At 42.5% G+C, this 19871-nt stretch overlaps 1 non-coding gene across 1 annotated transcript; it reads right to left on the bottom strand.

The window, feature by feature from the left end:
- Positions 1-449: 449 nt before the first annotated feature.
- On the bottom strand, positions 450-521 carry Trnap-ugg (transfer RNA proline (anticodon UGG)). The gene has a single exon. It is a non-coding gene; the product is annotated as a tRNA-Pro (tRNA).
- Positions 522-19871: the final 19350 nt, after the last annotated feature.

The following is a 19871-nucleotide window of genomic DNA, read 5'->3' as shown; positions in this document are numbered from 1 at the left end:
GTAATAGTACTACATGAGTCAGGCAGAAAATTTTGCCTAACATGGGCAGGTGAAGGTGTGACGAGAACGCAGCGAAATGATTATGCTCTTGCTACTAGGATTAATAAGGGAACGTAAAGGGTTCAACTGCGAGAAGACGACCTCAGCTGTTTCTCCCAGCAGGAAAGACATCTCTCCGTTTTGGGTGCTGCATGCGCATGCGTTTGACAAACGTGCGTGCGATGTACTAGCTTTTGGGAAACTAATAGAATATTTGTAGGTGCCGGTCTTTAGGTGTAGATATAATTAAGCGAAGACGGTTTAATCCTGCCACGTGGATTTCTTTCCACATGACGCACTTGCCAGTCTCATGGGCCAGTGGCCCGACATGCAGTTTGTCCTGTTGCATGGCTTACTTTCGGGGCTCGCAAGTTCATCGTAGTGCTTGGTTGTCGCGAAAGTGAAAAGTAGGGCCTGTCCGGGATTTCAACCCGGGACCTCCTGCACCCAAAGCAGGAATCATACCCCTAGACCAACAGGCCGCGCAAGTAAGTAGTTCTGCACCCTGCCACCTACTGAGATCTTGCCGCACTTGCTAGCTGCAGCATCCAATCTGGACCACATTCTCTAACAGGTTTCTTAATCCGACACCTACATCTACATCTACATCTACATCCATACTCCGCAAGCCACCTGACGGTGTGTGGCGGAGGGTACCTTGAGTACCTCTATCGGTTCTCCCTTCTATTCCAGTCTCGTATTATTCGTGGAAAGAAGGATTGTCAGTATGCCTCTGTGTGGGCTCTAATCTCTCTGATTTTATCCTCATGATCTCTTCGCGGGATATACGTAGGAGGAAGCAATATACTGCTTGACTCTTCGGTGAAGGTATGTTCTCGAAACTTTGACAAAAGCCCGTACCGAGCTACTGAGCGTCTCTCCTGCAGAGTCTTCCACTGGAGTTTATCCATCATCTCCGTAACGCTTTCGCGATTACTAAATGATCCTGTAACGAAGCGCGCTGCTCTCCGTTGGATCTTCTCTATATCTTCTATCAACCCTATCTGGTACGGATCCCACACTGCTGAGCAGTATTCAAGCAGTGGGCGAACAAGCGTACTGTAACCTACTTCCTTTGTTTTCGGACTGCATTTCCTTAGGATTCTTCCAATGAATCTCACTCTGGCATCTGATTTACCGACGATCAACATTATATGATCATTCAGAAAACGGTTCAAATGGCTCTGAGCACTATGGGACTCAACTGCTGTGGTCATAAGTCCCCTAGAACTGAGAACTACTTAAACCTAACTAACCTAGGGACATCACACACATCCATGCCCGAGGCAGGATTCGAACCTGCGACGTAGCGGTCGTGCGGTTCCAGACTGTAGCGCCTTTAACCGTGCGGCCACTCCGGCCGGCCTATGATCATTCCATTTTAAATCACTCCTAATGCGTACTCCCAGATAATTTATGGTATTAACTGCTTCCAGTTGCTGACCTGCTATTTTGTAGCTATATGATAAAGGACCTATCTTTCTGTGTATTCGCAGCACATTACACTTGTCTACATTGAGATTCAATTGCCATTCCCTGCACCATGCGTCAATTCGCTGCAGATCCTCCTGCATTTCAGTACAATTTTCCATTGTTACAACCTCTCGATACACCACAGCATCATCCGCAAAAAGCCACAGTGAACTTCCGATGTCATCCACCAGGTCATTTATGTATATTGTGAATAGCAACGATCCTATGGCACTCCCCTGCGGCACACCTGAAATCACTCTTACTTCGGAGGACTTCTCTCCATTGAGAATGACATGCTGCGTCCTGTTATCTAGGAACTCCTCAATCCAATCACACAATTGGTCTGATAGTCCATATGCTCTTACTTTGTTCATTAAACGACTGTGGGGAACTGTATCGAACGCCTTGCGGAAGTCAAGAAACACGGCATCTACCTGTGAACCCGTGTCTATGGCCCCCTGGGTCTCGTGGACGAATAGCGCGAGCTGGGTTTCACATGACCGTCTTTTTCGAAACCCATGCTGATTCCTACAGAGTAGATTTCTAGTCTCCAGAAAAGTCATTATACTCGAACACAACACACCGCGGCTGATGATAATTGCGCGGCGGCGTCGAAACTCATCATGCAGGGAGCAGGCAATGCGCGTGCGCTGGAAGACGCTCGTAGTTGGAGGAAAGCGGTGCTCCTGGCGCCACCTGCTGGGAGCCGCAGAAAGGCCTTCCGCGCGTGCGCCATGTGCAATGACTGTGCCGCTGGACGCTCCTGTGGTTAAAGGCTGAGTTAAACCTCAGTAGTGCGTTGCCTCGCGTGATGAATCGGAAGTTCTTGTTTTCCCCTGTTTTAATTTAATGGCAGCCAGTGCTGGACTCCAGGCGGCGCCTAGTTGAAAAGTTGCATCCCTGTTTATAAGATTGTCCGCCGTACCGATCTGTAAGGCGTCCTTAACAACACAGTCCCAGAAAGGTGACGCTAGGGATAAAATTTCAGTCTTTTCGTAAAACGTACGATGTCCCGTGTCCAGGCAATGCTCAGTGAAAAACAACAGTTCAATAACCGTGTTGTGTGAATTAAACAGCACCAGGCGTTCACTCATAGGCTGTCCCTTATTTGCTGTACCACTATATGCGAATTCTCCAAAGCCTAGCCTGGAAATTATTGCTGCTCTCTTTCCTGGAGATGTGAAAAGCATTCGGAAGAGAAACTTTATTAAGGTACTGAACTTAAAAATCTTCTGCATTGTTAGGCAGTGTCATATTTCTTCTAAACGATCGACGTTTCGATCCCTTTGCTGGAATCTTCTTGAGGTTCTTGTGATGCCTACTGTAGGTTGAGGTAGTCATTATCTGCACAGATTTTTTCCAGCATATTCCTAGTAAACTCGGTATGGCTGGCTGCAAGAAATACAAGAGTTTCACTTCGTATGCACAGAAGTGCAGTCGTTTGTGTGAATCTTCGTCAAGTACTCTCTGGAAAAACATTGTATTGCGCTGAAATGTTGCACACTAGGCATCAACAGTGTCTTCGTTGTCTCAAGTTTGGGGACGACGAGACACACGAACCCTGAGGCATACGTCACAGCACAAGACACCACAGGTCTTATGAGTCCCAGGGACCATCTCCGTCACGTTACCATTTCAGACGAGTTTAATACTTCGTAGCTGTCTGTTTAAATACACTCAGTCAGTAACACATGACGAAGTTAAATGACTTCGTGGGTACCTTTTCATTAACATGCAGATTTCCCACTTAGCCCCGGACCAGGCGTGCGCTAGCCATGTGTGCCGGGCACAGCAACTAGTCTGACGTCACATGTTCGTTGGAGGGCCCAACGGCTCCACTCCAAGGCTGTTTCTAGTTGCTTTGTCACCAACATTGCCGGTCCAGTTAAACTATCCATATGATACTCTTCACATCAGGCGCATTTCGACCACTGAGACTTCGGAACCATCAATGAACTGTTACGGGAGGCTGTATTTCATGAAACCGCAAACTACATTGCGTTTTCTCCTGCATAGACGCCACTGTGATACCAGAACTCCTAAATTATACTGCCTGCAACAAGAGAGAGGGAAAAGAAATGAAATGTTGTCGGAGCACACGAAGACATGTATCCATAAAAATTCATTAGTTAAACTACCCTTTACCAAGAAACCGTATATATTTGTGGAAGTGTATCCATAAAAACGTTTATGAGTTAAAAAGCTACCATTAGCATACCTGTATCCAGCGTATGTTTCTCAGAAATAAATTTTAACAATCAGGAAAAGACTTTATGCTGGTCCTGCATATTGGCTCCAGTAAATGAACTGTGGATGAAGGCGTACACTTGGTACGACAAATATCTTCCTCGAAAGTGAAAGACTACGGGAATGGTTCATTTCGGACGCAAGAACGCTCACTGGCTTTTTACTACCTGTCCGGAGTCACAGTCCTGTCTACTTACGCGGACAATATAATCACTGTTGGAAGTTTAAGTAAGCAACCTGCCTGCATGATGTAATGAACGAATTTATCGTGTAGGAGTGATATTTTGTGACATCTATAGTTTTCCGTGCCTGAACCCTTACACGATCGCTTTGTTGTTCGTCTGTCTGTCTATCTGTACGACTGCCGAAAACACTTTTTCTCAGGAAGGGGTTGACGTATCACTTTGACATTTATGTCACACACTGAATTCTATAGCCGCTAGGCGATGTAAAAAATTAAAGCTCCTAAATCAATCCAGTCAAAAGATACGACCATTTATGTCACATATTTTGATACTTGCAAGCTCACTCGTCAAAACCTCTAGGGTACTCCCCGTTTGCCTTAAATCAAGAAATTTCCCAAAAAGGAAGGTTTCACAGTACAGCCAAAGGAAAAAATGCGAAAACTGTAAGTTTGTAACTGTATCACAAGAAAAAAATTTGTGTCGCTTCTTATCTGACTGTCTGTACGTCCGTCTGTTGAGAACAGGCAGATGTATCAAGTTGAAATTTATGTCACATATTTAGGTATATGGTCGCTTGGTGATATAATTAACGTTATCCTCTAAGTATATGCAACCAAAAGGTACGGCCATTTATGTCACATATTTTGACACTGACGAATGGAAAAACTGGTATAAGCCTACCTCGGGGAAGATCAGTTTGGATTCCGTAGAAATTTTGGAACAAGTGAGGCAGTACTGACCCTACGACTTATCTTAGAAAATAGATTAAGGAAAGGCAAACCTACGTTTCTAGCATTTGTAGACTTAGAGAAAGCTTTCGACAATGTAGACTGGAATACACTCTTTCAAATTCTTGAGATGGCAGGGGTAAAATACAGGGAGCGAAAGGCTATTTACAAGTTGTACAGAAACCAGATGGCAGTTATAAGAGTCGAGGGGCATGAAAGGGAAGGAGTGGTTGGGAAGGGGGTGAGACAGGGTTGTAGCCTCACCCCGATGTTATTCAATCTGTTTATTGGCTGGTTCAAATGGCTCTGAGCACTATGGGACTCAACTGCCGTGGTCATAAGTCCCCTAGAACTTAGAACTACTTAAACATAACTAACCTAAGGACAGCACACAACACCCAGCCATCACGAGGCAGAGAAAATCCCTGACCCCGCCGGGAATCGAATCCGGGAACCCGGGCGTGGGAAGCGAGAACGCTACCGCACGACCACGAGATGCGGGCATCTGTTTATTGACCAAGCAGTAAAGGAAACAAAAGAAAAAATTCGGAGTAGGAATTAAAATCCATGGAGAAGAAATAAAAACTTTGAGGTTCGCCAATGACATTGTAATGCTGTCGGAGACAGCAAAGGACCTGGAAGAGCAACTGAACGGAAAGGACAGTGTCTTCAAAGGAGGATATAAGATGAACATCAACAAAAGCAAAACGAGAATAATGGAATGTAGTCGAATTAAATCGGGTGATGCTGCGGGAATTAGATTAGGAAATGAGACACATAAAGTAGTAAATGAGTTTTGCTATTTGGGGGGGCAAAATAACTGATGATGGTCGAAGTAGAGAGGATATAAAATGAAGACTGGTAAGAAAAGCATTTCTGAAGAAGAGAAGTTTGTTAGCATCGAGTATAGATTTAGGTGCCAGAATCTCGTTTCTGAAAGTATTTGTATGGAGTGTAGCCATGTATGGAAGTGAAACGTGGACGATAAATAGTTTAGACAAGAAGAGAATAGAAGCTTTCGAAATGTGGTGCTACAGAACAATGCTGAAGATTAGATGGGTAGATCATATAACTAACGAGAAGGTATTGAATAGAATTGGAGAGAAGAGAAATTTGTGGCGCAACTTGGCTAGAAGATGGGATCGGTTGGTAGGACATGTTCTGAGGCATCAAGGGATCACCAATTTACTATTGGAGGGCAGTGTGGAGGGTAAAAATCGTAGAGGGAGACCAATAGATGAATATACTAAGCAGATTCAGAATGATGTAGGTCGCAGTAGGTACTGGGAGATGAAGAAGCTTGCACAGGATAGAGTAGCATGGAGAGCTGCATCATACCGGTCTCTGGACTGAAGACCACAACAACAACGACAACAGATGTCTAGGAGCGATTACTGCATGTAGATATGGTGTTTCATGTTGTATGTGAAGCAAACATTCGCAGACATTCAGAAATGCGTCATATGAGCAATAAATTCACAACTTTTCTGCTCCGATCCAGTCATCCTGAACTGAAGACTGCTGATTATTATAATACTGGGCGCTTGCCTGTTGCATGACTTCATGTCACATTTATATCACTGAACTTAAAACATTCTAGAAAATCTTGGAATACATGAGTCCGATATATAAAACGGGTCGAGACTCTCGATTTCATGAAATGGATGAATTGTTTATATACATAATTAAGTTTGTACGGAACACTCCGCCTACGGGTCCCGTCGTACCCAGCCAATTGTTGCTCTCAATTTTACGACTTTGAAGGCCCAAGCCAACCCTTGTCTTTAACCTACTGAACCCAAATTTCACACAGCTCGTTTTTGCATGGAACGGAAATCTGAGGCAGCCCAAGAAAACTGATCAGTAATTTTAAAAAATGCAACATGCGAGCCACCACATTCTACAGTTACAATCAAGCCAGGAGTCGCCATCAGTAGGAGCGAAGCGTTGTTTTTTCACAGCCAAGTCGCAAAATATGTTTCTAACACCGACATGAACTCCTAAAACAGTACAGCAAGAAAGGAAGAATGAATTGATTGGTGTTAATAACGATCATCCTCCTTTACCTCCTGTGCAGTACTGCAGATGACGTGTCACTGAGCACATTTGTTCTGTGCATGCAGTACACGTGAGGCGCCTAGTTGTTTCCACTGCACTGTGTGGAATACGACGGTTCTGTTACAGTTCACTAACCTGCTGTCTTCAAGTTGATGCCCCCAGCTCAGAAAATAGCACACAGGTCGTAGGTTCTGTATCTTGAGGCTGAAACTGACTTTTAGCGTGGTTCTGTTCTGAAATAATGTATCACTTCTTTGGGATGCCACTCACGTATTTTAGTATAGCCACACGAGAAGACTACATGATCTTAATGCAACACCTTCTGATACGGCAAAGTACATGATCAAACACACTGTTTACGAAAATGTATCTTCACATAATTTGTGGCACGTGTCTGTGCCTCATGACTACCGGAGTGAATCTTTTAATACTGAATACTGGCAAACACATCCTGCAACAGACAACATGTCTGTTCTTCTCGACTGCCTAATCCAGAGTGACGAACAGCCCGAAACACTTCGCGCGCCATACCAGAAAAGGTGCGACCCGAACGCTTCCGAAGTGCTTCGTCTGCTATTTCGTCGGTCTTTTGTTTTTGATTTAAATTGTTTTTAATAATTCTAAAATGACTGATTGATAGCTGTTGAGAGATATTTATATTAAAAAGTGAAGTCATTCCAATGAGTAGTTTAACTAGTAATAATAACTATACTTTAACGTTTTGACGCCCTTGCTCCGAACCGAATCTAACATCTGTCACAGGTACCTCACACCACATGTCGTCATCTATATACTTCTTGCATCTCCACTGCTCTGGGAACAGCTTCTTGGAGCCTAATATGATGGCTGACTAAGCCAGAAATATGACAACAGTTCTCATTAACCTGCAGCTACTGTCGGTGTGGACAAAGGGGGGCGCCCTTCATCATCGGCCATCAGCGCCTCGGCAAATGACTTGTCTGCCCTCGGTGGGATGTGCTTCAGCCGTAATGGCGCTCGGAGGGCAATCACCTGCATAATCCCGCGGGGCGACAGACTGGGACGTGTAGCTGCCGCTAATGGAGCACAGCAGATTACTCGGGATCGCTGCAGTCAGCCGGCACAATGCCAGCACCACATTATTCCTGGCGGCGGGGTACCTGCTACACTGCGAATCTAGGTCCTGACATGTTCGTGGGCTAAATGATATACTAGGACGCTCCGGTAAAGTACTAAGCATAAAGAAAAAGACCTCTTCATTTGGAGAAGACGACTGGGGCAGATTACTACAAAACAAGAAGAAATGAACATCTTTGAAGACTTGAAGTAGAAAAGCAACGTTTCAGAAGATAATGCTATTGTAGACGGAGCTGAAACCACAGTTCGAACATGACACTAGTGTACTATCAATAACTTTAAATCATTTGCTTAAAGAGTATTGTGTCGATCAAACGACGTTCATTTACAAGAACTGTGAATACGAGCACAATTCCCGCAATTAACTGCAACGAATACAGGTCGTAATTTCAACTCCACGAGCAGGATAGTACTTAGAAGAATTTCCTGTCACTGTAAACTTGAGGTGTCAGAAATTCATTGTCTGACAAAAACAGCAGAGCATCCAGCAAATACGGTTAGATGTCAATGTAACTTTGTACACGTACACACCATCGTCGTGTATATAAATGATTACAGTTGCAGTGGTAGAACAGACACCAAAATGTTGTTCGTACACTATGTGATCAAAAGTATCCGGACACCCACAAAAACCTACGTTTTTCTTATTAGGTGCATTGTGCTGCCACCTACTGCCAGGTACTCCATATTAGCGACCTCAGTAGTCATTAGATATTGTGAGAGAGCAGAATGGGGCGCCCCGCGGAACTCACGGACTTCGAACGTAGTCAGGTGAGTGGGTGTCACTTGTGTCATACGTCTGTACGCGAGGTTTGCACACTCCTAAACATCCCAAGGTCCACTTTTTCCGATGTGATAGTGAAGTGGAAACGTGAAGGGACACGTACAGCACAATAGCGTACAGGTCTACTTCGTCTGCTGACTGACAGAGACCGCCGACAGTTGAAGAGGGTCGTAATGTGTAATAGGCAGACATCTATCCAGACCATCACACAGCAATTCCAACTACGGCAGTTATGCGGTAGGTGAGAAAACTTGGATTTCATGGTCGAGCGGCTGCTCATAAAACACCGTAAATGCCAAATAACGCCTCGTTTGGTGAAAGGGGCGTAAAGAATTAGACCACTGAACAGTGAAAAACATTGTGTGGCGGGAAGAATCACGGTACACAATGTGGCGATTCGATGACAGAGTGTGGGTATGGCGAATGCCCGGTAAACGTCATCTGCCAGCGTGTGTAGTGCCAACAGTAAAATTCGGAGGCCGTGGTGTTATGTTGTGGTCGTGTTTTTCATGGAGGGGGCTTGCACCCCTTGTTGTTTTGCGTGGCACTATCACAGCACAAGGACTACTTTGATGTTTTAAGCACCTTCTCGTTTCCCACTGTTTAAGAGCATTTCGGGGATGGCGATTGCATCTATCAACACGATCGAGCACCTATTCATAATGCACGGCCTGTGACGGAGTGGTTACTCGACAATAACATCCCTGTAATGGACTGGCCTGCACACAGTCCTGACCTGAATCCTATAGAACCCCTTTCGGATGTTTTGGAACGCCGACTTCGTTCCAGGCGTCACCGACCCACATCGATACCTGACCTCAGTGCAGCACTCCGTGAAGAATGAGTTACCATTCCCCTAGAAACCTTCCAGCACCTGATTGAATGTATCCCTGCAAAAGTGGAAGCTGTCATCAAGGCAAAAAGTGGGCCAACACCATATTGAATTCCAGCATTACCGATGGAGGGCGCCACGAACTTGTAAGTCATTTTCAGACGGGCGTCCGGTTACTTTTGATCACATAGTGTATTTAGCGGCGTTATCGGACCCCACATAAATAACGAGGAGGTATTGAATAGAATTGGAGAGAAGAGAAATTTGTGGCACAACTTGACTAGAGGAAGGGATAGGTTGGTAGAGCATATTCTGAGGCATCAAGGGATCACCAATTTAGTAATGGAGGGCAGCATATAGGGAGACCAAGAGATGAATACACTAAACAGATTCAGAAGCATGTAGGTTGCAGTAGGTACTGGGAGATGAAGCAGCTTGCACAGGATAGAGTAGCATGGAGAGCTGCATCAAACAAGTCTCTGGACTGAAGACCACAACAACAATCGGACCTGATGCGTTATATAATAGGCGTGAGCAACGTAAAATGTTTGTAGGGTTTCTAGGTAATGTTTGGTATCCGATGACAGTAATTTATGATGAGTTTGAAAAAGGTAGGTTTTCAACGTGACTTTTGGTTATTTATGCGGGTTGGTTAGTTTGATTGTCGAAAAGAGATTAATTAAAATTATCTGCTCACTTGGCTTGGAATCAGAGTTATTTTCACCACTCCTTTATCTTTTCGTTAACGAATTACGTGGCAGACTAACAGTTTTTATATAAGAAGTGAATCTTGCGAAGACTGTTGTAATAGATGAAAGTCAGTTTCATAACACAGCTTTCATTCAGTACGGTCAGGTTTTTTCATTGCCTCCTCACTAAAGTTTTATTTTGTAATCGTGTGCCACCGCATTGCACTTAGCGGAACTCAGTTACTCAAAGCTTGAAGTATGACATGCTTTGCATTGCTGCTTTTCCTTGAATTGCACTTGCGCAAGACTTTTTTATCTGGTTTGTTGCTGTGCTGCGTTTTAGCATTCGCCACTTTCGTGAACAGCAGAGTTTCCATTCCCATAACGTAAGTTTGTTAAGGCCAGTTTAACATCACTGTTAGGACACAATAAGATTATATACAGTCAACAGTTACATTTCAAAATTATCATCAGGGTCAGTTAAGTTAAAGTTTAATTCTAATATCATTACTCTGACAGACGTGCTTAGGCTACTCTTAAAGTCCAATGTTTCGTGTTTCCTTGTTTGTCATGTAATGTTAGGAATTCTTGTTGGTAAGTTTGGGTGCATAAATTTGAAGGGCATTTTAACAGAAGCATCGCCTTTTGGGTATTTAGTCTTTCAAATTTCACTTTGTAATTCTATGTAGAATTTTTACCCTTTCAGTTCTGCGCGTTAAACAATGTAAAATCCAGGACGGAATGTAAGAATATTATGCAAATACTGACACACAGAAATCAGTCGCAGATAGGCACAACGAAAAGGCTGTCACAAAATGATCTGTGTGTGTGTGTTTGTGTGTGTGTGTTGTCTTTTTAGACAAAGGTCTTGTTCGCAGTCTGTTGTCTTTTTTCGACAAAGGCCTTGTTGGCCGAAAACTCATTTTGTGAGTCTTTTTGTTGTGCCTATCTGCGACTCAGTTCTTTGTGTAAGTATTTCAAGAAACGGACTGTGACGTCACGCATTATAGCACTGTTCACTGCACTACACAACACAGAATTTCACAGGATAGCTTCTTTAGCACACAGAACCACGGACCTTGCCGTTGGTGGAGTGGCTTGCGTCCCTCAGCGATACAGACAGGTACTAAGTGCAACCACATCGGGAGGCTGTGAGTTGAAAGGCAACAGTTTGGATGATTGACTGACCTGGTCTTGTAACATCAACCGAAACGGCCTTGCTGTGCTGATGCCGCAAACGGCTGGAAACAACGGAAAGTACAGCCGTAATTTTTCTCGGGGGCATGCAGCACTACTGTATGGTTAACTGATGATAACGTCATCTTAAGTAAAATATTCCGTAGGCAAAATTCTGTTGTCGTCGAAGACTTTGTTTGACGAAGGTAGTAAAGAATTATGTCGTGTCACCGCCAGACACCACACTTGCTAGGTGGTAGCCTTTAAATCGGCCGCGGTCCGCTAGTATACGTCGGACCCGCGTGTCGCCACTGTCAGTGATTGCAGACCGAGCGCCGCCACATGGCAGGTCTACAGACACTTCCTAGCACTCGCCCCAGTTGTACAGCCGACTTTGCTAGCGAAGCTACACTGACAAATACGCTCTCATTTGCCGAGACGATAGTTAGCATAGCCTTCAGCTACGTCATTTGCTACGACCTAGCAAGGCGCCATTACCAGTTTATATTGAGTTATTAAAACATGTATCGTCAAGAGCGATGTACACCAATTATGGATTAAAGTTAAGTATTCCAGCAACTACGTTCTTTTCTTACTAGACTCAACTACTTTACTGTTCCAGACCTCACGCCAGTCTGCGTGAGCTTAACGCGTGCATTTCGGCCTCCTTTAGCAACACGGTGTTGGCTCTTCTGCCAACACACCAAATTATTTTTCTGAACATTGACTTTAATGAAGTGTCTGCAATAACTTCAGGTTGAAAGGCAATGCTGAGAATGTATCGTGAAACAGAGGACTACTGAAATTACTGAAGATATTTCTCATAATTAAGCTGTTTTATTCTGAAACGTTTCGTATCACGCAGTTCACGAATTTAAAGCAGATCGATTTTTTTTTTTTTTGTGAATTTGATTCTGGGACAGTTTTGAGGGAAAGTGCCTTAACAACAGTGTTTTCATTAATTTCAGAAATGCAAAATGTGATAAGTCATAATTTTTAAAAGTGCTTTGTGATAAATAATTGAAGTGCTTAATTATAAAAAAAGTGCTTCAGGTAAGTTCTGTTCTACGTAGTGACTAATTACTGATCTCTTGTAAGCTACGTACAAGACTTTACCTATTGCAACAAATCAAGAAGCATTTTCAGAACCAATTAAACGCATAACCAAGTTAAAGTGGCTAAATATTAAGGCTAAACGGTGTTTGACATTGAAAATTAATCGTTACGCTACAGCACAGTTAAACAATATCGCTCATGCCAGATTTTTCCTAACTCGACGCTGCATTATTTCACGTAACATTATATAGACAGAGCCTTGCGGTGACGCAATATAAGGCACAGTTTCAGCCTCCCCTTCTCTCTACGTCAGAAGAACGATCCAATCAACTCACTCCAGACTAAAATAACCAATTAAATTTATCCTACAGCAAGGATAAAAACTTCGAGTGGGGCTTCGTTCCACACCGATACACACGGTCACGATTGTATGGAGAGGAGTATATTACGAAAGAAGACAGCTTTTGAACGTCATAATCCAGCATTTAAACGGGCGGGGTAAATCAATCGCTGTTCCCATTTCTGTTACTGTACTCCTTATTACCTTCTTTCGTTAGCTCTCAGTCGATATTCTATATACATTACACCGTTCATCTCATTCACCATGTTCTGTCATTCTTCTTCACTTTCGCTAAGAACACAGTAACAATGCCATCGGCGAAACTTATCCTTGATATTCCTCCACCCTGGGATTTTATACCGCTCTTGAAGCACTCTTTTATTCTTCGACGTACATATTGAACAGTAGAGCGAAAAACTGCATCCATGTCTTACATCCCTTCTAATCCGAGCACCTCGTTCTCGGTCTTCCAATCTTATTGCTCACTTATTACGGTATACTGATAATTTTTACTTTTTGGACCGTCTGACTACAACTGAACGAAACACAATTTTCGTACCATACGCGTTTCGCCTTCATTCTCTGGAGGCATCTTCAGAGGCCTGGAATATGTACATAATTTTACTATTTAGTTTACATTTTGGGAAATGTACCTATTGGTTACAAACAGTTCTGGTGGTTCGTTTTTACTATCACATAGTAATATTTTGAACTGTACTTACAGGTTGCGTGGACGATTTTCTACATATCACGCATCTGTTCCGTTTTCGGTGCCGTTCCTCTTCTTATAAATGCCACTTGCGGACTTTTTTCCCACATTTCACAGCACTAGGAACTGAACACTTGTTTTGATGCAAAGTTTTCTTTTGTGTTGCCGACTGTCGGATGTTATTTCCAACTTACGAGTGTAATTTTTGAAGTATATGTGATCTGTTTATGTAGGCATTTGTGTTTCTGTGTGTGCGTACGTGTGTGTGTTTGCGTTTTGGTGTGCAAACTATTTTTAGGCTGTTATGTGTGTGTGTATCCAGGGGGCGAAGGGGGATAGATATTTTTCATTTTATTATTTTTATTTTTCTGCTTGTGTGAGGGGGACGACTTTTATCTTATCATTTCTTTTATTAAGAGTAATAGGGAGCCTGTACTGATGTGTATTTGTTCATATATCTCATGTTTGTTTTCAGCTATGGCTTTCTGAACGTGGACGTTTTCTAGCATTTGTATAACATGTTTGTCATGGTTGCTTAATCTCATTATTTTCATTTCTTGTTGCATGTTTGTAGGATGGTGGTTATGGTGTTTCAAATGTTCAGCAAATGTAGAATGGTTTGTTTCGTACTTCCATCATCTGATATGTTCTTTGTATCGTGTATTAAAATTGTTGCATGTCATGCCTATGTATACTGAATCACATCCTTGATATTCAAATTCATATATTCCTGATTGCTAGAATTTATTCCTCTTGGTAGCTGGTTGGCTTAGGTGTGATTTCAGGGTTTGCCCAGTCTTATATGCTATTTGGAAGCCCTGTCTCTTTAGGATGTTTGCAGCTCTGTGTGTTAATTTGTGTCAGTCATAGTGTACCATATGGTTCTTTTCTGTGGTGTTGTCATTGTCTATGTTTGTTGAGTGTGTAAGTCTGCGGCTTGTGAGTTCTCTTGTATTCTGGAAGTGTTGCGTTTTTATCTTTTGATTGAGCCTGTGTACTACATGGGTGTCATACCCATTGTTCCTAGCTATTTTTATGATTGTACTCATTTCGTTTTCATAGTTTCTCTTGTTGAGTGGGATTCTATTTATGTAACATATGTCTTAGTGCTGCAAGCTTCTGGTTGTGGGGATGATTAGATGTGGCATGTATTATTGTGTCTATGGCTGTTGGTTTTCTAAAGATGTTAAATGTATGTTTGCCACTTTCCAATTTTTTTGTGAAGAAAATTTGCTTTTCTTTTTCAAGTGTAAATTTTATGTTCTTGTGTGCTTTGTTGATTTCTGATTGGAGTTATCTATTTTTACAATTGGCTCATCTACTAAACAAATAATGTCATCCACAAATCTGGACCAATATATGCCTTTGAAACTTTCGTTAGTGGTTATCTTTACAGATATCTGATTTACTAGACGACTGATGAAAATGTTTGCTAACATTCCTGATACTGCGGATCCCATGGGCAGTCCATCATTTTGTAGATAATATTCATCCTCAAACTGAAAGTAGTTTTGTTCAGTTGTCAGTCGGAGCATATTCGTTATTTCTTTTATTGTTTCTGTAGTGAGGCTGCTGTAGGATGAGAGATTTTGTTCTATGATTTCTATTGTTCCTGTGATAGGGATGGAGGTATACGTATTTTCTATATGGAATGAAATTAGTGATGCTGTATGTGGTACCTGTATGTCCTGGATGTGTTCTATTAGGTTTCCTGTCTTTATCACTGTTCTGTTATTTTCTATTTTGTAATGTTTTATAATTCACTTTTGGAGGTGTTTGGCTATGTGGTATGTTGGGGCTTTCTTAAAGTTGATAACAGCTCTCATTGGCATTCCATCTCTATGTACCTTTGGTTGGCTGCGGAGTGTTGGTGTTTGTGTTTCTGTGTTTGTGTTTCTGTGTTATGTAGTTTTTCTGTTTGTCTGTGAGTGTGTGTTCAATGCTTCTGAATGTTTGTTTCAGGTTTGCCTGGAATTGTGTAGTTGGATGTGACTTCAGTTTCTGTATGGTGTTGGTATTTATGTATTCCTTCGTTTTAGTGATGTATTGCTCTTTGGCCCTGAGTACTGTTACATTTCCCTTGTCTCCTCTTGTTATTAATATGTTGTTTCCTATTAACTTTTGTTTCAACGTTACCATGGTGGCTGCTTCTGTTTGACTGTACTTATTGTGTGTCTGCTGCGTATATTTTATTCACGCGTAAGGATGCTTTCCGATTCTACTATGAGATTTTCTATGTACTGGTTGTTTTCTTTGCTATTGGTACAATGTTTCAACCCTTTTTCCAAGAGCATTTTTTCCTTTTGTTGTAGTTCTGTCTCTTGTAGGTTAACTAAACGTGGGTGGAATGAGTATTGGTGTTCTTGTGGTTTCACGTTTAAAACATAAATGTATTTTTGTGTCTTTTTTATTGTTCCTTTCATTGTCTTCTTTTTATGCTTGTTATGTAAATGTTTCACTGTTGTGTATGTGTTGTGGTCAGTTCTTTCTATTAGTGCCATAATAACTGTGGGGTTTCCTATGTTTTGTGCCATTTCTAGATCAGTATCTCCTACCGAGGTACCCCAACAATTTAATAATTTGAAAACTGAGCAAGAACAAGTCCCATTGTGGGAGGGGGGGAGGGGGAGGGTTGAGCTCAGGAAGCAAATACAAGATAGACAGGAATCCAGTGACTATTTTCAGAAGAATGGCATTCAGTGTAACTGCAGCGAAGCTAGAATTTATCTCACGGTCTCTTTGTCTTCCAGTGGTTCCAGGACTCTCCAGTAGGAGGGTAATGCCAAGATTGTAAGAAGGGGAAACCAAGGACCTCCCTGGCGATGAGATTGCTGCAGTCGGAACATGAAGAGCACCCGTTGGACCAATTGTTTGTTGATTATGTGGGCCTGCTTGCACGGACGAAAAAAGGCAATTCATTCATTCTTGCAGTGATGGACGCCTTAACCAGGTTCGTTTGGTTGATACCTAGCCGGGGCGTGACCGCTTTTATCACCATCTCTCATCTTACTAATATATTTACGTGGCTTGGGACACCACGGGCGTTGGTTATGGATAACGCTCCTGGCTTTCTGGCAAGGTCGTTTAGACAATTCTGTTTTGGCGATAGCATAAAACATGTTACCACCACACCTTATTATCCTCAGGCTTCCTTTCCGAAAGAATTAACCGTAACTTGATGTCAGCGGTGGTTATTTACCACCATAAATCGCCCAAGAAGTGGGATACCACCTTGCCCTGGTTAAACTTAGTATTTAACACCGTGCGGCATGAAGCATCCCACGCCACCCCAGCTAACCTAATGCTTGCATATCCCATGAATTCCCCGCTCTCCAATTTATAGGAGATAAATGATATTTTACCTGCGTCTATCACTCCGGAAGTTCGAAATGGGGGAGACCTCGGGAAAATATTAGGAAGCGTCACGATCGTCAGGTCTGTCGCTATTTTTTTTTTTTTATGTATGAATATCGCCAGCTGTGGACCGTATACAACTTAATACATATGGTGTTTCTTTTTCTTCCGTTCTTCCCAGTACTTCTTCATTTTCTCGCCAACTGCTCGTCCCTGCTCATCTGTCCACACTCTCTTGGATCGAGGTTTAGGCTCATCTTCATAATTTGCGTTTTCTATCAGTAGCTTCAAGTTATTCCTGTCACGTATTATTTCTTCTGTACCACCTATTTTGTTGGCATCTTTCTTTACTGCTTCTATCCATCCTACAGTTTTTTCAGCTTACTAAGGTAATTAAAAACTTTCTTTGTAACCTGTGTTTCTTCCATTCTTTTTAAATGTCCATAAAATTTTAGAAGTCTCTTCCCCACTGTAACTGTGATCTTTTCTGTATTTTTGTATAAGTCTTCATGTATCCTTTTAATCCAACTATTTTCCATGTTTTTCTCAGGACCTAGAATTTTTCATAGTATTTTTCTCCCTCTTTTTTCTAGTCCTCTTAATTCGCCTTTCTTATTCAATGTTCGGCATTCTGATGCATACGTTGCTTGTGTCCTAATAACTGAATTATAATGTTTAATCTTCGCTTGTATGAATATTGGTTTCTTATTGTGGTAGTTTTGGGTTTATTTATATGCAAATTCTAACTTATTTATTCTTCCTTTATTTGTTGTGTTATCCAATCCATTGGCTTGGATCCACTCCCCCAAGTATTTGAATGTATCAATTCTTTTAATTTTTCCATACTTTGTTTTCATAAACGTTTCTGTATTATGTTTATGTTCTATATATTCGGTTTTTTCATACGATACTTTTAGCCCAGTCTAAACAGATCAAGCATAACTGTTGCGTCTGTTCGGTTTTCAGTTATCAATGCCATATCATCCGCAAAGGTTAAACATTTCACTTCAAATTTGTTCTTTCGTTGGCCCATGCTTATACCCTTTGATTCTGTTTTTTAATGTGCTTTTACTATTTTTACTATTTTATCTAAAATCAAGTTAAAGAGAATTGGGAACAGTTCGTCTCCTTGTCGAACTCCTGTTTTGATTTTGAATGGTTCAGAAATTTCGCCTTGAAACTTAATTCTTGATGTTGCATCTGCATGCGTTTGTTCAAGTCTTCTGATGTTTTCATCTATCCCTGATTCATAAAGTATCTGGATCAGTGTTTGTCTGTCAACTGAGTCGTAGGCCTTCTTGAAGTCTACGAAAGTAACTACTGTATTTTTATTTTGTTTAGTTCTCACTCTCAAAATTGTATTTAAATTAGGAATCTGTTCTGCACATGATCTACCTTTTCTAAATCCTGCTTGATAATCTCCTATATTAGGTCCTGCTTGTTCCTCTATTCTATTTAAAAGTGCTTTAGACAGTATTTTGTATGTCACTGGTAACAAGGGTATGCCCCAGTAGTTGTTGGTGTCTGTTTTATCTCCTTTTTTATGGAGAGGATGGATCAATGCTTGTTTCCAGACAAGCGCCCCTTTCAGGGGAAGACAGGGAATCTGTCCCTAAATGAACGTTCGTGGGTGGAATTTCCAGGATAAATGCTTAAGGAAGCTTCCCCCCCCCCCTTCCCCCGCCCTTCCTAGGTCCATATTCCATTGTCAAAATTTTAAGCCCAATCAACCTTTTGTCAGCGACCTGGGAAAGTGCATGCTGATAAGAGTTCATGTGTCATATTAAACATTCCAGCGGATTGAGAGGTTCTTAGCCATAGGGGAGTCTTGTTCAGGTTTGAGAGGGGGGAGGTTGAGTTGTGGCGCTATTGAATTAGTAACTGTTCTCTCTGGCACCATTGGCTCAGGTGCAGTATCAACTATCTCTCTTGTGACCCCATTGTCAATACCTAAGAGAAAGAGTTATCTGTGGGTTTTCTCATTAGAAGAGCAACGGCCTTGCTACAGTGGATACACCGGTTCTCGTCAGTTCACCTAAGTTAAGCACTGTCGGGTGTGGCGGCACTTGGATAGGTGACCATCCGAGCCGCCATGCACTGTTGCCCTTCTTTGGGGTGCACTCAGTCTCGTGATGATAACTGAGTAGCTACTCGACCGAACAGTAGCGGCTCCGGTCGAAGAAAACCTTCATAACGACCGGGAGAGCGGTGCGCAGACCACACGCCCCTGCAGCCGCATCCTCACATGAGGATGACACGGCGGTCGGATGGTCCCTATGGGCCACTTGTGACCTGAAGACGGAGTGCTTTGTTTGCGATTATATATGGGGTTCGCTGGCCTGAGAAGGAGGCACGAAGTTTGGCGATTGGCGGTAGCGTCGCGACAAGTGGTGGTCACGAGGTCCGAGCGGCCGAAGCCACGAGCTGCGCAAGGAGGGCCTGCAAAGAGCGAAGATACTGGAGTGCTTCACCGGGGTCAGCGTCGACTACAAGCAGCAGGCCGACATCCCGTCGATTGGTGGGCAACATTTGTGTCGGATGACTGCTCGTGACCTGGTTGCCCTCTTCCTCTTCTACCTGGCTTTCATCGGCACCACTCAGTCACCGCTGCGACGCACCGTGGATACATGGAACCGCTAGCTGATAAAGGGAGTAACATTCTTTAATCCTCGTGGTGATTTGTGTCATTGTCTACCTGCCCTCCTTATTACTTTCTCTTCGAACATCCAAAGTTGAAATGGAGGACAGTGGGACGTTAGCTGGTATAAATTTATATTAAAAACGAAGAAATTCCTCCTCGGCACCTTAAATACAGCTGGAGAAATTTCTTCATCTTTAAAATAAAATAATTATTTTCTGGTTTGTACCCGAATCCCAGAGTTTTACTCGGTCGGCTCTTTGGTCGTAAATATAGTCCGTAGTATTCTACTAAGACACTAGTTGTCGTTTGGAAATTTGTCCCACTATTATACTGCCTTTCCGTTTTGGTTTGTACCCGATCATACATGTTCTAATGAATCAGCTCCTGGTCGTAAATAGACCCGGAACAATTGTACTGAGGCACAAGTCGCCGCTAAACAAAAGA

The sequence above is a fragment of the Schistocerca cancellata genome, chromosome 7, assembly GCF_023864275.1.
Source record: "Schistocerca cancellata isolate TAMUIC-IGC-003103 chromosome 7, iqSchCanc2.1, whole genome shotgun sequence".
NCBI classification, from domain to species: Eukaryota; Metazoa; Arthropoda; class Insecta; order Orthoptera; family Acrididae; genus Schistocerca; species Schistocerca cancellata.
The sequence above is the reverse complement of the archived record's forward strand: the minus strand, read 5'-3'. Positions and strand labels throughout refer to the sequence as shown.